At 36.2% G+C, this 16,377-nt stretch overlaps 1 protein-coding gene across 4 annotated transcripts in view; it reads left to right on the top strand.

The window, feature by feature from the left end:
• The first annotated feature begins 1,098 nt into the window (after window positions 1-1,098).
• Cdh18 (cadherin 18, type 2) overlaps window positions 1,099-16,377 on the top strand; it is a 403,648-nt gene continuing 388,369 nt past the window's right edge. For 2 of the 4 annotated variants that reach the window (XM_013515026.1, XM_013515025.1), the window contains exon 1: window positions 1,099-1,192. The gene's annotated coding sequence lies outside the window, so the exon portion shown is untranslated. Of the gene's footprint in view, window positions 1,193-1,598; window positions 1,932-16,377 lie in introns of those variants that run through there. The other 2 variants (XM_005386140.2, XM_005386139.2) reach the window with 2 other exon arrangements.

Here is a 16,377-nt window from a genome sequence, read left to right as displayed (position 1 = left end):
TTTTTTTTTGGTTTTTCCCCGGTACTGGGAACCGAACTCAGGACCTTGCGCTTGCCAGGCAGGCGCTTTTGCCACTGAGCTAAATCCCCAGCCCCTGAGTTTAAGTTTTTGACATTTCCACATTCTAATTGCGTTCCAACATCTTTCTTAAGAGCAGCTAAGCACTTAAATGTGTAAGTCCACAATTAGAAATAATCAAATTCATGTGCATGTGGCATTGTTTCTGTTGGTTTATTGAATTTTACCAAATGTCCAAACCAAAATCAATCCCTGAGCACTTCACATCACTCGAATAGAAAAAAGACAGTTAAATATATAACTGCAATTGATTCAAAACCCTCCTGTATAGGTCCTTTAAACTTTTATGAAATATTACTTACTTTATCAAACTGAATGACCTTTTGCAGAACAGGAAGTAGAAAAAAAGGCGATGACTACAAGTTATATAACCTTTGTAAAAGTTTGCTGTGGATTAGGAACACTTTACAGATTCTCACGGAGGCCTCGCTGAGCCTCTGAAGTGAGAACTAACTTTTACATTTTAAAGAGAAGCCCTAGAAAGATCATTTGAAAAGCAGAGACGTGTTTGGATACGGAAGGAAGTCGCAGCCAACATCTGAATCCGTGACTTCTGCCCCCTACAAATATCATTGATCCATCTCCCCACCTCTCTAGGTCTAAATTATTTTATTCACCTAAACCTCTGAACCTGAGAATTTGCAACTTTATCAACTAAGCATAAAAGTAAAGCCATTCTCTTAATGTTTGCAATGACTGAGAACTTTGTATGCTTTTTAATATGTCTGCCAAGGAACTCTGAAATAGCCATTCACTTTAGATAAACTCCTACACTCCGGTCACTACACTGTTTTACGTGGGGATGCTGCATATTCTCGAGGGCCAGGGGGGTGAGTTCCTGCTGGGAGAAAGACCTGAAGTTGTTTCAGCTGTTCCCCCCAATTTTGAATACAGCCAATCGGGCCTGAAATTCCTGTTATGGCACGCTGTGTACATTACAAATCGCTTTCATTTATTCTGTAGTCATAAGAGGTGAGAAGGTCACGTGTGTGTTAGTTTTCCTGGCACTAGCAAAGGGGTTTGGCAAAGCGCTGCAGTTTCTATTCGTCTTCACGAATACAGTGCTGACCTGCTGGAGCAAGCTCGAAGTCCTCCTCGCCTTGAGTTCGTGGGGGTAAGGCATTAAAGGCATAGCTCCAGTTAGATCTCGGCTACCCCTGGACTATGGATCGCTGATAGATGAGCCAGCAGCCGAATGCTTAGCAGGCTGTGACGACTTTGCACGGAAATATCAAAATTTATTACCGGCTTGCCACATCAGCGCCTGCCCTGCCCGCTTTTGCTAGTTCCTCCTGCTGTCTGCTCCCACTCCACCTGACAGAGAAACCCCGCTTGCCTTGCACCCTCACTTTCCCCTCCCCCACGGAGAACGGATGGTGTCAACTGTCAGGGAGTCCTGGCTGCTGTCATTTTTCAAGAGCTCAGGGATTTCTCTCCCCCCCCGCCTTTTTTTTTTTTTTTTTTTTGGTCGATCTGTTTGTCTCAGTAATTTTTCATTCATTGCATTGATTTTCATATGACCTTGCCGATGGGGTGACCGTTCAGGTGCTATAGAATTTGTGCAGCCCCTAAAGTCTCGGTACAATGGGGTGGGGGAGGCAGGAGGCTGGAGGGGAAGGCGGCTGGAAGAGAGAAGGAGAGACGCGAGCGCGGAGCAGCAGCCAGACAGGCGCTGCCAGCCAATCAGAGGCGCGCTCGGGAGCTGCAGAGCCGAGCCGGGAGCCCGCTGGAGGTGCGCGAGCCGAGCCTGGGCTCCGAGGATGCGAGCAGCCCTGGCCGGAGCTCCGGGAAAGTCCCCTCTCTGCTTCTCATGCATTAAGTTCCTTTCCACCAGTTAGGGCAAGTCAGCCAAGGTAAGGCTTCCGTACACGCCACTTTCCTCTGTCGTGACATTAATGTTTTTTTGTACGAGGGGGCTGCTTACCTAGTTCTGAGTCTAAAGCGGATTTGGGGAAATCTTGCTTCTGGATGTTTTGTACACGATCTAGTGCTAGTGGGAAAGTTGTGGCTTCAGTGGGTAGCCTGCTGGCCAGCACGCCTCTGGATTTGCTTATGCAGGAATGTTGCCATGCAGCCGGGCTCTGCGAGTCCCCGGAACCGGCCGGGTCTCTGTTTGTGTTGTCTGTGTGAGCTGTGATGTGCCCTGCCCCTGAAGAAGTTGGAAGGTTACTCCGCAAGGAGCACTGTGATCAGGATGGCATCCCCATAAACCGTCATTTCCCTGCATCTGTAGAAGTGAGCAAAAAACATGATCAGAATCAGGCAGAGATGTTGAAATTGGATTTTCCTTAGAGCTTTTTAATAATCGTCTTTCCAGCATCCTCTAAAATTCCGGGCTATCTGGGCACTGAATTGCAGTAGGGCAAGCTTAATTTTTCTTTTCCTTCTTTCATGTTTTTCCTTTTCTTTCTATGAGTCTCCTATTAGCTTACATAAAAGCTTATAAAAGCCTAAAATGAAACTTTTATTTTTTTAGAGGGCCCTGTAACTGATGCATGAAAATAAATTAGGTAAGGTCCTGTGATCACTGCCACACTTTATTTAGTATACGTCCTTGTTTGTTAACTCTCCATCACTGCTTTTTCTTAACTTCTGTAGGTGATTTTTTGAGTGTGGAAATATCAATTACTTTTTCTTAATTTTCACATCGTAGAACCAAGGTAAAATTATGCCGTATTCATGTCTGTGAGTGTGTGTGTATGTGACTGTGTAAGTGTGTGTGTGTGTGTGTGTGTGTGTGTGCATGGGATGTGGAGCTAGGCAAACCTCTCCTATGTAACAGGTGAAGAATAGAATTTTGTAGTTAGGTCATTAAAATATTTCCTTATTTAATGTCATTTTCAATGAGCTTTCTATTTCATCAAGAGTAAGTGCAGTTTGCTTTTTCTCAGCTGGAAATCTAGAAAAATGAAAAGAAAATCTTAGCTAAAATTATTATGGTCTTTGGTTTGCACAGGTGATGGCATCACAGCTTTCAGCAGAGGGACAGATCACAGAAAGATTTTGTTACGCAGGCAAAAAAAAAAAAAAAAAAAAATCCAACTAACTACAAGCTCTCCCTGTATTTCCCAGCCTTTATTTTCCACTCTGGGATCACCCACAGATTTGTCAGAGCAGGGAGATTTCCTTCTGCAGTAAGTGTTCTCCTCTAGTTTAGTACTCTTGTCTTATCAGAGAACATACTTAATCCTAAATCAAGTGTTGGAAGTCCAGACTAGATCTTGTGCATACCTTGTGAGATGTGGAAAGAGGAATAGAGGAGTACTAGTAGAGAATTAGTTCTGTGACATTTTGGTCCAAGCACCAATCAACATTGCAGTTTCCTTCAAGCTTCCAGCTGTGTACTTTTTCCTGTTATGTGTTTAATTCCAGATTCATAGATAATAAGTATAGGTCACCCCAATTATTCATGTGATGAATCATTCCCTGAACAGGGTCTGTTGTATCTTATTTCATGGTATATTTTTTTTCACAGAGTTAGCTTTCTTAAGAAAAAACAAATGATATTAATGGTGAACACTGATCGTCTATCTGACAGCAAGGAGATGTAGAAAAGGACAATATACTGTTTTAGATGAAATAGAAATGTATCCAACAGATGATAACCCAATAGCAAAAAAACATATAATAATGGGAGGAAAGTGACCGGAAACTCTAGCTGTAACTGTATCCAGTGTGTGCTGCATGTAATTAGTTATGTTAACTTAAAAGCATGGGCAATAGCAGCCACCATTTGGATAAAGTCTATACCTTATACACATGGGAAATCATTATTCCTCCCAGTGATCCATTTCAAGTGGATATAGTAGAATAAGATTATATGAGCCTCTCCTGTATTATAAATATTTTAAATGAAAGGTGCTATAAGTAGTAAACCTAAAGTACTTTGTTTCCATTGGCTGATATAAATAGCATTATTTTGCTTTGTATTGATTTTTGTGATCTGATGAATACAAACCACATATTTGCAAGTTTGTGTGTCCCACCTGTTCTAAACTTGGCTTGTTGATGACTAAGAGATAGAAGTATCCTTAATGTGTACATGTCCATGGAAATGTCATGCAGAACCTAGCATGCATGAGTACTCCAACAGATCTAGGATGAAACTTATTGAACTTATTGACCAACAAAAACCTCCTTGTCTTGAATCCGTATATCTGACACAGGGGAGTCTAGTGAGGAGTGGAGATATTGAGAGATTAAAGACAGAGTGTATGTAAGTTTCAAATAGAGAGAGGTACTTCAAACTTTTAAATTTGCTTGATTATATGTTTTCATTGTACTTGCAATATATATATATATATGGAACTATAGTCCAGATTAGGGCTTTTTCACTTTACTGATGTTGATATTGTGGTCTGTGTAATATCTGAGCGTTCGGGAGTCTGTTCTGTGTATTGTAATCTCATTAGCAAATCCATTTTGTCTTTCCTAGTAGCAGCGCCCCCAAGTTAAGACAATCAAAAGTATCTTCATGCACTGTAGACTACATCATGGGGCAATTATACACTATTCCACTGAGACCCACTACTCTAAGCAAAAAAAAAAAAAATGTATATTTTAGGGTCATCCACACAATGGGTGGTAGAGTTCCCATATTCTACACAAAGTCTCTCTTCTTGATCTGATAACACATGAATTTCAAGTTGTAGGCCTGTGTTGGATTAAAATAATACGTGGAAGAACATAACTATATCATTTTTCCTGTAAACTGAGAGATTAGGGTCATACTGTCATCTTCTAACAAATAGGGAACCAGAGAAAATAAATATTGGGAAAAGAACAATGCAGATGTTTAACTGAAGACAAATTTCATTTAAATTTATTAGATCAAATAAGCTTTTAATGTAACTGATAAATAAGTAACAGTCTCTGATTCTCTAAAATAATTTCAATTATCTGTAGGGTTGTTTGTGTACAAGTAGGTTGGAGGAAGAGAAAGTTCACTCCAGTAATACTATATGTTTCATGTAGTTTTTAGTGCTCAATATTGCTAGAAGTAAAGTACGGGCTTTGAAAAGCACAGCTATGGGTCATATTTTCTTTATCTATTTATTCATTGATGAGCATGTAAGTTGTTTCCAGAGCACTGCTATTGTGAATTGTGCTGCTACAAACATGAGTGTACATGTATCCCAATAATAGTATGTCTTTAAATATTGCTGGAACATCCTCAATACAGGTTTACCTGGGCCAAATGAAGTTTCTATGTTTAGTTGTGAGGAATGTCCATGCAGATTTCACTGCTGGTTGTACTAGTTTGCATTCACACTAGGACTGTAAAAGGGTTCCTTTTACCCTACAACTTTGCCAACAGTGTGTGTGTGTGTGTGTGTGTGTGTGAGTGTGTGTGTGTGTTCTTGATGACAATTATTCTGACTTAAGAAAGAATGTTGGACTTATTTTCAATTTCCTTAATGGATAAAGAAGCCAACAATCTTTTCATGTATATAATGGCTATCTGCACTTCTTCAGACATTTGTCTATTCTGTTCATTTTCCATGTTTGAATGGCCATGTGGTTACTGAAGACAAATTTTTGAAGTGCTTTATCTATTCCAGGTATTACTTCTACCAGAAGAGTAAGTGGCAAAATATTTTTCCCATTTTATAGGTTGATTATTTCTTTGCTGTGTAGAAGCTTTTGAACTTGACATGATCGTATCTCTGATTCTTGATCATATTTTTGACGCTAATGAGGTTCTGCTTGTGAAGTTCTTTTTGGTGCCTATGGATTCAGCCTTCTAGAAGAATGAATCTACATTATTTGCAGGAAAATGGATGAAACTTGAGTCCATAATGTTAAGATAAATAAGGCCACAGAGAAAATAGAAACATTGTATGGTTTCCCTTATAGAATAAATATAAATAGAGAGTAGAAAGGGAGAGATGGAAGGGGTCAGGAAAGCAGAACTTTTTGAGGAAAAAGTGAAATAGGAAGGAGAAGTGTAGAGATGAGAAAAGGGCTAGAAAATGATTTTGATGCAATATCTGTACCAATTTCCCAAAATGAATGAAAATATTATGTATCAGAAACATGTACCAATGAAAAATGGGGAAAATAAAGCACAGTTCTTTGCTAGTGATGAAACATGACACAGCAAAATGTAGAGAACTTAAAGTGTTGAAGACGTGTTGCAACTTGGATACTGCCAAGGGTTACTGTCACACGTGACTTATCTTTAGGCCATTTTCCTAGAAAGGAGATAATAAAAACTGTAAAAAGCAAACATATAACATGTTATAATTTGTAATGATCAATGCTAAAGTTGGTACATCATCATAGATTGAGCATCTTTGGTGGTTTGGTTAATAAGAACTGATTCAGCATCCTAAAACTTCTAGCTGTGGATAAAAATAATCTACAAGAAAGTTAACATTATCTTCTACAGTGTGTTTTTGTGGAGAAATAAGAAGGTTTTCTCGTTTAGATTTCTTTTTTTATTTTTTTTTGAAAAATGTAACCCAAAATATCATAGCAAAATAACAGGAGAATAACAATAGTTAATATATTACATGATGTTGTCTTTAAAGTAGTTGCTCAGGGTACAAGATATGGGCATAAAACTTTCTCCAGTCAGTATGAGTACAAACTTTCCTTTTTAGTGAAGAGACCCCTTGCGTTTTTCTGTCTTCCCCACTGTCCTTTCCCCTTTCACCCATCCTACTTCCTTATTCCTATTGAACAATTTCTTCCCATTTCACAATATCTATTGTACATTTTATACTTTATTTACTCTTTCACTTTCTTACACATGGAAACAATATGATGTTTACACATGTGAGGCTGATTTATTTCACTTATGAGTATGGTCTCAAGTTGCATCCATTTACCTAGAAAAGTCTCAAGTCTATCCTTTATGTCTGAGTAGTACTCCATTGTATTAAACAAAAACATCTTTTTAAGCAACACCTCAGTTGATAGGTTTGAGGATGTTTCCAAGATTTAGCTATTATAAATTGTGCTGCTCTGAACATGGGTGCACACGTATTGCTGTGATGTGATGTTTTTAATTCTCCTCTGAAGATATTCAGAACAGGAAAAGCTGAATGGAAGGGGACTTCTAATCCTAGTTTTTTAAGGAATTTCCACACTGATTTCCATAGTAGTTGCACCAGTCTACACTCCCACAAAAAATGAAGAAGGGTTTCTTTTTCCCCACAGCCCTGCCAGCATTTGTTATTGGTTGATTTCTTGATGATAGCTATCTTTCTGGTGTGAGATGGAATTTCAGTGTTGTTTTAATTTGCATTTCTCAAATGACTAATCATGCTGACTATTTTTCATATATGTATTTGCCATTTGCATTTATCTTACAAGTGTGTATTTATCTCAGATGCCCATTTTTGATTTAGACTTTGAATTTAGGGAGCCTGATTTTTTTCAGTTCTTTATATTTTCTAGATAGAAGTTCTTTGTCTGAAGGAAAATTGGCTAAAAATGTTTCCTACTCTGTGGTCGCCTTTGCACACTGTTGGTGATTTCTTTTGCTGGTGCTGGCAATCACACAGACCTAAGGAGCAGTGGAACAGATTAAAAGATACAGACACAAATAGAAACACACTCAGCCACCTGATTTTGGACAAACAGGCAAAATATGTTCATTGGAAGATAGCCTCTTTAATAAATGGTGCTGGAAAAACTAGTTTTCCACATTCCAAACACTCAAAGATGACCCACATCTAGCACCATACACTAAACTAAAGTAAAATGGATCAATGGTCTAAATATTAAAACAGAAACATTAAATCTACTGAAAGAGAAAACAGGTAGAAATCTTGAAGATATAGGATTAGATAGAGTTTGTGAACGAACCCCAGACTTCACGGGAAATACTTCAAAAAGTGAAATCTCATCTCTTCAGTTTTAGAATTTTCATTTAAAGTTGTGCATAGACGTTAGTTTTGTTCTTATTTCTACTCTAATATTTCCACCTTTAAAATTTGTTGCAAACACTTTGAAAAATAAATCATATTTTTATGAATTGAGGTTTACTTTTCAAGAGTAACCATTAATGTCATTTCTGTATGTAATCATAAATGATTAGATTAATGTGGTTATGTACCTATAACTGTAAATTTAAATGTAAGTATAAAAGATAAGAAAGAATGCATGCATATATTCACATAAACATTTCGCTAACAGCAACATGTTTTTCTTTTTTTTGGTCTTTTTTTCCGGTACCAGGAATCGAACTCACGACCTTGAGCTTGCCAGGCAAGCGCTTTGCCGCTGAGCTAAATCCCCAGCCCCAAACAACATGTTAATGCTAGTATATGAAACAAGTTTTACATTATACTTGTCTTCAATATGATTATGTTGAAAATTCATGACTTTCTTCACTAAGTTATCCAAACTGGACTCACACATTTGGTGCCGCTACCTGATCCTCCCAAATGCTAGAATTTCAGGCCTGCATGATCAGGGACAGCTAGTAAAAATTTTGCAAAGGTTTCTGGTGTGCCATTAAGTTCAGTGATGGCATGTGTCTTTTTTACTCGGTGTTGAGGAGATACATTTGCTTAGGCATTTCACTTTCCATTAATTCAATATACTTTCAGGTTGGTGGATGCCCCCGCCACAAAATTTATTATACATTTCGATTATTGCACAAGATTGCATGCATATGCTAGTATTCATTTTATAGAATACCCTATTAAAATATTTTAATGAAGAATAAATGGAAAGCCAACACAGATCAAATTGCTTTTTATCCCTATCAAAATTAATACTGCTTTCCTTAATTTAGTATATGCTCGCAAAAATATTTTTAGGCTATTGAATATACAGAGAGCAAAAGTAAAAGCAGATTTAACAAGAACATTTGTTGTTCAGCACCCTACCCTGCTCTGCTGTTGCTTCTCTGTATAAAGAAAGCGCTATCATGTAGATTTTTACACTGCTAGACTAAGAGCAATTTAGAAAGCTTCTTAGTATTCTGAGAAAAAAATGAATAAAGTTTGATCCTTGAAAGTATTCAGGTAAAATATTGGACTAAAAACCATTTCACTTATGAAAAGAAAGTTTCTTCAATTCCAGGAATGTTTTCTTTAGGATTTCACTTGCACTGCGTAGAATATGATAGATGAAATTCCTGGTAGAAGAGTTCAGATTTTGCAAATCCCACCACTGAATAGGAATTCAACTGTAATTTCCATATATATTTTGAGGAACAAAAGAACATTCAAAAGGTATTTCTTGTTATTATATGGAGATCTTTCAAGTCACATTTCACATGACATATATGTCACATACTAACTATGCACAACTAGAGGTGACTTGATGCAATTATTTTCAATTCACTGGATATTAGCAATATTTTAAAATGTCTGTAGAATACATACAGTTAGTATGACATAAATAAGCCATTATTTTATTTTAAGCTACAAAAAATTTTTCAAACTCATGTGAGAAAGGTATGAGATTATTCTCATTTATGTTCATTCATTTTAGGAATAAAAAATAATAATTTATCAGTTTTGAAAAGCAATTTACAATATATCCTAGAGAAACACAGAGCAGAATCTCTTTTAGGAAACTTCTGGGAACAAATCCTTACAAAGTAATGCAAAATATTGAAAACAGGGGAAGAAATCCCCAGTGAAATTATAATCAGTTTAATAATTGGAATCCATCTAATAGTACATTTGTAGAAGTTAAAAATAATAAATTCATAGTTATTGAACTATTAATATATAAATTTATATATGTTATGATTTATACAAGGATTTAAACAAAAGTCAATCTGGCTGAAATATGTATTGAGATGAATATATATACCTGCAAAAGTTTTCTGTGTTATTTATATTATCTTTTTTTAAAGCAATCTATATCTGCAATATATGACATAATATGAACAAGCAAGGACAGTATAGACAAAATGATAGTTTGTCTTTAAGCAATTTTATTGCCTTTTTTGATAATCTACTTATGATTGATTGGCTGCATTTAATTTAGAATGGAAAAGAAACCCTATGTCATTGAAATTGTACAATAAACCAGTTCACAAAGACTTGAGAAAGATTTCCTGCTTTGGTGATTGAGATTTCACTTTAAGAAATTGACCATATTTTAAGAAAAAGCAAAACCCTGTTAAATACTAAATTATATTTACTCTAATATATATTAAGCTAGAGTTTATTTATTTATTTATTTATTTATTTATTTATTTATTTATGTATGGGAGTTGCCTTCAATTCAAGAATAATGAAGGCAAACAGCCATTATTAATCTTTTATAGTATTTGTAGAAAAGTATATTTATTATGGAGAAAAGAAATGAGAGATGAGCAAGAAAGTTTGGAGGTATGAATGGTGATGTGATTTTAGTGTCTTTGCTTCCATAGTTAGGAAGCTCTCCCTGAGAAGAATACTTCGAATAAAGGCTCAGAGAAAGTGTGAATATGGTCATTATTTTGAAAAATGTCTTGAAACAATGAAAGTTCTTTTCCATGGAGAGAGAGAATTATAAAATTCACTGGAGATAATATACCTGGTCCATTTATAGAGCAAGAAGATGCCATAGGTGCCATGGTCTGAATGCACCTGCAAAACTCATGTTTAAAACTTAATAAAAGAGTGTTGGAAGTTGGGGCAAAATAATAGGTGTTGAGATCACAAGGATTATCCTCTTCTGAATGCAGTAGGGATGTTTTACAAACAGCTGGCAAGAGCAGGTTTGTTCTCTCTTGATGTCCTACTTTCTTTCATGGGAGGAAAGAACAAAAAGGACCACTTCAGATGCTGGCACCTTAACCTTGGACTTCCTAGCCTCTAAAAGTGAGAAGAAATAAATCTCTGTGTTTTTTTTTTTTAAATCACCTAGTCTGTAGCATTTTCGTTTAATCAACATAAAATAAAATAAGATGTAGAATATGACAACAGATACTGTTAAGAAATAACAGAAACCAGAATACTGATATTGATTTTACAGATCAGTGTGAAGAGTGGATTTTTTTTTTTTTGAGACTTGGTTTGGCATTAGATGTTTCTGAGCAGAAAAATGACATTGTATGATATATATTTCAACCAGAACCTCTTACCACTGAGATGGAGTTAGGCTATCGAGGATCTAGGGCAAACACAAGGAGCTCAGTCAAAGATCACAAGATTGCTATGAAGAGATGACAGTGCATTAAAAGAGAATAACAGCAGTGGAGCCAGAAGAGGTTGGAGACTCTGTATTTACCTCAAAGTAAAGCTTACAAAAGTTGATGTTGCATAGGACATGGGCATCATGGGGAAAAAGAGGACCAAAGACAAATTATTTTTATTAAGGTTCTTAAACATGAAGGATGTAATAGCTATTCCTTGAGAAAAGAAAGAATTGACAAGCAATTCTGGCAGACAAAACAGAGCCAGTAGAAATAGAAAACAGAACTTTATGCAATTTCATATTTTGAAACCCTTGGAGAGATGCTCTGGTGTCTATGGAATACACAAGAGCGCAGTGCAGGGTCAGCTGTGTGCAAGTCATCATCACAGTCAGCACTCAAAGTTAAGAAGTGGAATGTGAAAGAAAAAATGAAAAACCCACAAGAGCCGGGACTCAGAATGACGGGCACTGAGAAGTTGAAAGATGAAGACAAACCATGATCAGGAGCTGAGACAGACGTTCTGGATGGGAAGGAGGGAACTCCAGAGAGTGAAGCAGCTCGAAAGCTGGGGAAAGATAGATTTCTGGAAGAGCTCGTGTTTAAAGACATCTTACATTCTTGGAATGGAGACTCCCAAACAAACAAGAACATAAACTCAACATCCCCATTATTTGACTTGAATTTTTTTTTTTTATTTTTTAGGATGATGTATTGGAACTGTAATCCTCAATGCATCAGTGTTGGTAGATGGGACTTAAATGAAAATTTTTCGACCATGTAGTCCTTGCCATCACAACAGGATTAGTGCTGCTATAAAATGCACTTACAGTAGCCTTCTTTCTTCTACCCTTTTGCCATGCAAGGACCTAGCAAGAATTCCCTTACTGGAAGTGAGTCCTTGAACTTGGACACCAGAGAATGACAAAATAAATTTCTGTTGTTAGTAAACTGCCCAGTCTTCTGTCTGCTATAGCAGAAGAGAGAAAATAAAGATGTAATTGATGGGCATTTCATTCCTAAAAAAAAAAAAAAAAATTCTTGCCTTAATCTGCAAAAATAATGCTCAAATTAAAGCATGTTATTTGTTATAGTATGGTACCTCAGTTCATGAATACAATTATTTTCATGATTCTGGTCACAAACTGAATGGGATGAGATCCAAGTCAAATTCATTGGTTAGGTTCCACATTGACTTTACAAGGAAATTAATTCAGTTTGTGACCAATTCAGTTTGCAATTAGAATCATGAAAAAAGTTAAGTTCCCAAGCTTGGGTACCACCTGTAGTTCCTTAATTTATGTGTATGACACTCATTTTAGATTCAAAGTGATTCTGATATTGGAAAGATTCTTAATGTCATAAAAACAAATATAGCCATGACAACATTCATTTAATCATCTACAGATGTCATTCATTGTGCTTTCATCTTCAAAAATATATACTTTTATTTCAAGCATTTGTACTTCAGAAATTACTAGTTTGCAACATAAAATATATTTTATTTAGTAAATGTCTCTGGAAATTTCATTTCCTATCAATGCAAAAATATTGTAGAAAAACTATAATAAAGGAAGATCAGACCAGATATGGAAAGTTTCTTTCCTGAATAAAGAATTATATGTTTTTATTTTGTCATCTGTCTTGGTTACTTTTTTCTCATTGCTGAGACAAAATACCTGACACCCGGAATTAAGGCAGGAAACGTTTATTTAGCTTACAGTTTGTGGAGGTTTTGATCCATACTTGGCTGGCTCCAAGACAGAGTGACACATGGCAGAGGGCAACAGTTCATGGTGGTGGAAACCAGCAAAAGCAACAAGAGCAAAAAAGGGAGGAGCGGCAGCAAGTAGCCTCTTTTTCTCCCTTACATATGCAAGCTGTCTACCCTAGCTCAGTGTATCATTCAAACCATGAATCAAAACTCTGAAAGCCAGCCCCATGACTGCATGAGGATTTGGGAGGGCATGCAGACACAAACCATAACTCCATCTGACTAGTGATTTATGCTTAGATTTTCAAGTGCAACATAAATCATTAAGAAATAAATGTTAATCTATAGTTTAGATTGCTGGTATGAAATGCTTGTTAAGTTGTAAAAGTGATACTTATAGAAATATACAAAATATACTAAAATATTATTTCAATACTAATCTCAAAATAATTGGAACATTTGTAGCATTTCTATGATAATATTTCAATTACACATACATATACCATCATCAGCACTGCCAAAAATATTAACATCAATCATCCCAGTAACGCTTTTATTCTTAAACTTTCTTAATCATACTAATTAATAATGACCTTTACTAACTACATTATTTAAAGATTCACTCAAAGTATTTACTTCTCAGAAAAATGAAGAGATCTAATTTTTGAAACTCAGCCTTTAGGGAGAAATTTTGATACTTACCACAATATAACTTTTTTTTTTTTTTTTTTTTTTTTTTTGGTTTTTCTCCGGTACTGGGAACCGAACTCACGACCTTGCACTTGCCAGGCAGGCACTTTTGCCGCTGAGCTAAATCCCCAGCCCCCACAATATAACTTATAATCGCTGCCTGTGACTTGAAGTCTCTGTAGTAGGCAGACAATTGGCCCCCAAAGTACATCTAACCCCTGGAACCTACGATTATTTCATATAACAAGCAAAAAGATTGAGGTCGCCAATGAGGGAAAGTAAAATAGGGGCTGACTGTGGATTAAGAAGGAAACCCATTGTCTTTCAATGTGAAAGAGGGAGGTAGAAAGGTTATGGTGTGGCCAGGACTCAATTTTTTGATGCTGGCTTGGAGTACAGACAAGACAGCAAGCAACAATTGCTTCTGGTTGACTCTTGAAATTGGAAAAGGCAGGGAAATGGACTGTCCCCTGGAGACTCCAACACACAATGAAGCCAAGCTAGCACCACAGCACCGCTCTCTTGAGACAGGTATCTGACTTCTGCCCCACAGAACTGAAAGGTAATGTTGCCATGTCCTTTTAGAGAACTAGTTTGAAGTGCTACCTTACATTAGCACAGGAAAGTATTATAATCAGGAGTGTTACCTTCTTTTCCTTGTTAAATGGTAGATCGTATGATTATTATGCATGTGAATATTATGAGAAGAAATAGGGAATATCACTGAACTGGTGATAAATGTATCACTGACCTGCTACTGTTAAATTGTTAAATGTGAAATTAATGAAAAAGTCATTACATCAAACCAAAATGATGTTACTGGCTGAAGGATGTTATTTTTCTCAGAGACAAGGCTTTAATTTCTCCACTGAAAGAACATAGTTTAACTCATCTAATGTAAACTTACTTGTACTCAGTAGCTACATGGCATTGTAGTTTATGAGTTCAATTGTACTTCTCCGGTTCCCTTATCCAAATGTGGTTTCAATATTACTGAACAATTCTGTACAGCTTTTTAGATAAATTATTCATCTATGTAACTATGCAAAAAATAAACTAAAATATAAAGCAAAAGAAACACATAAGCAGTGTCCATTTTGCTTTTTTAGTATAAGAATATTTATTTAATGTTTAAGCAATGTCTTTTAAAAGGTAAATTGGTGGAATATTTTATTAGTTAGAGAGTATAGAGATATAACCTAGTATGACTAAAGAAAGTAGGATTACAATGAGAATACAAAAATCTATTTAGTTTCACTGATTTAAGTACTTTTTAGCTAAGTGGCAGGGTTATTCCTTAATCTTCTCAAAATGTTAAGTAAGGAAAAAGTCCATCCTCTCAGCTTGAATGTTTTTTTCTCATCATAACATTTATGAGGATTGTCACAGACAAATGACAAGAAAATTTCTAACTCACAAAATAGTAAAAGAATATGGTAAGACAAATCACTAATAATATTTAGCTAATTACATTTTTATTTCAATCTTTAAAATATCTCATAGATAATGTTTACACATAACTGGTTCCAAAAAAACTAACATGTCCTACTGAGAGCAACACCTTTCCTCATGCCCATGAGCCAAAGCCACACATGATGGAGAATTCACCTGGAGGAACATACATCTGTTTTTAGGGAAGTGACTTGGTCACTTTCTTGTTCCTTCAACAAAATACCAAACACCCACGGTTTAAAGTAGAAGAGGTTTATTTGGCCCATGCTTTCAGCTCATGGTCCACTAGCTCAAGGAAGAAATGCAAGGATTTGGAAAGGTGCACACACCTGGGAGGCCAGGAAGCAAGAGAAAAGAGAAAAAGAGGAGAGCCAGAGAGGGAGATAAGTACTTCCGGGTCATGCCCCCAGGTAGCTTTCTGTTCTGAGCAGGCCCCACCTACTTACTAAGTGCATACTCAGTTACTGGATTTATTAGTGCTTGAAGCCACGGATGAGTCTCGTGCCCCATGATCACCTGTAATAAACCCTACTTCTGAATCTTAGAGGCTTTTGAGGGACAGTCTAGTTCAAAACCATAACAATTACCCACAAAATCGTAGAATAGATCGTTCATCATGTCCCAAAGTCTTTACGGAATACTCCAATAAAGAAATTGCTTTCCTGGAAAAAAAAAAAAATTGCACAAATTGTCCAACGAAATTATCGTACTGCAGAGCCTGTGGAAATACGGCTTGCTCTACAACATTTGATCTGACTCCGAGATCCCGGCTAGATTAGCAGAGGCAGTGCCAATACACACTCATGGGGCCACACACGAGCTAGTGCCACTTTCTTTTTTCCTGTTTTACTTTCCCAATTTATTTTATTCTATTAATTTCTTAGATGATAGGTGTTAACTATAGCAAGTAAAAGGCTAGGTTAGTAACTTTCAATTCCCTTTTTCTTAGGCAAACTGCTGAAATATCCATAAATTACTGATTTTACACTTAAAACATTTTTCACATGCCTGCAAATATGTAGGTCAACATATGTAAATAAACACACATATCTGGGTACATGTATGTATACATGAAATTTGTTCAACTTCATCTTTGTTTTAAGGCAAATGACCCATTTTTTCATAATATTCTCCAGCATGTCTTTACTTACTATAAATTGGATTGCTGACATTTCTTCAGAACAATGCCTCAGTCTGATTCCTGCTCATCATTATTGTTTATTCCTCGACTGCAGTATTGTTTCCTCAAATGATGTACAGTTCTGTTTGTCTTTAGGCTATATCTCTTCACTGTCTTTCTTAATTTCTAAATATTTTGATTTCTTTTATAAACTATTATATTATAAACTAT

The sequence above is a fragment of the Chinchilla lanigera genome, unplaced genomic scaffold, assembly GCF_000276665.1.
Source record: "Chinchilla lanigera isolate Chin_1 unplaced genomic scaffold, ChiLan1.0 scaffold00025, whole genome shotgun sequence".
Lineage (NCBI taxonomy): Eukaryota > Metazoa > Chordata > Mammalia > Rodentia > Chinchillidae > Chinchilla > Chinchilla lanigera.
The sequence above is the reverse complement of the archived record's forward strand: the minus strand, read 5'-3'. Positions and strand labels throughout refer to the sequence as shown.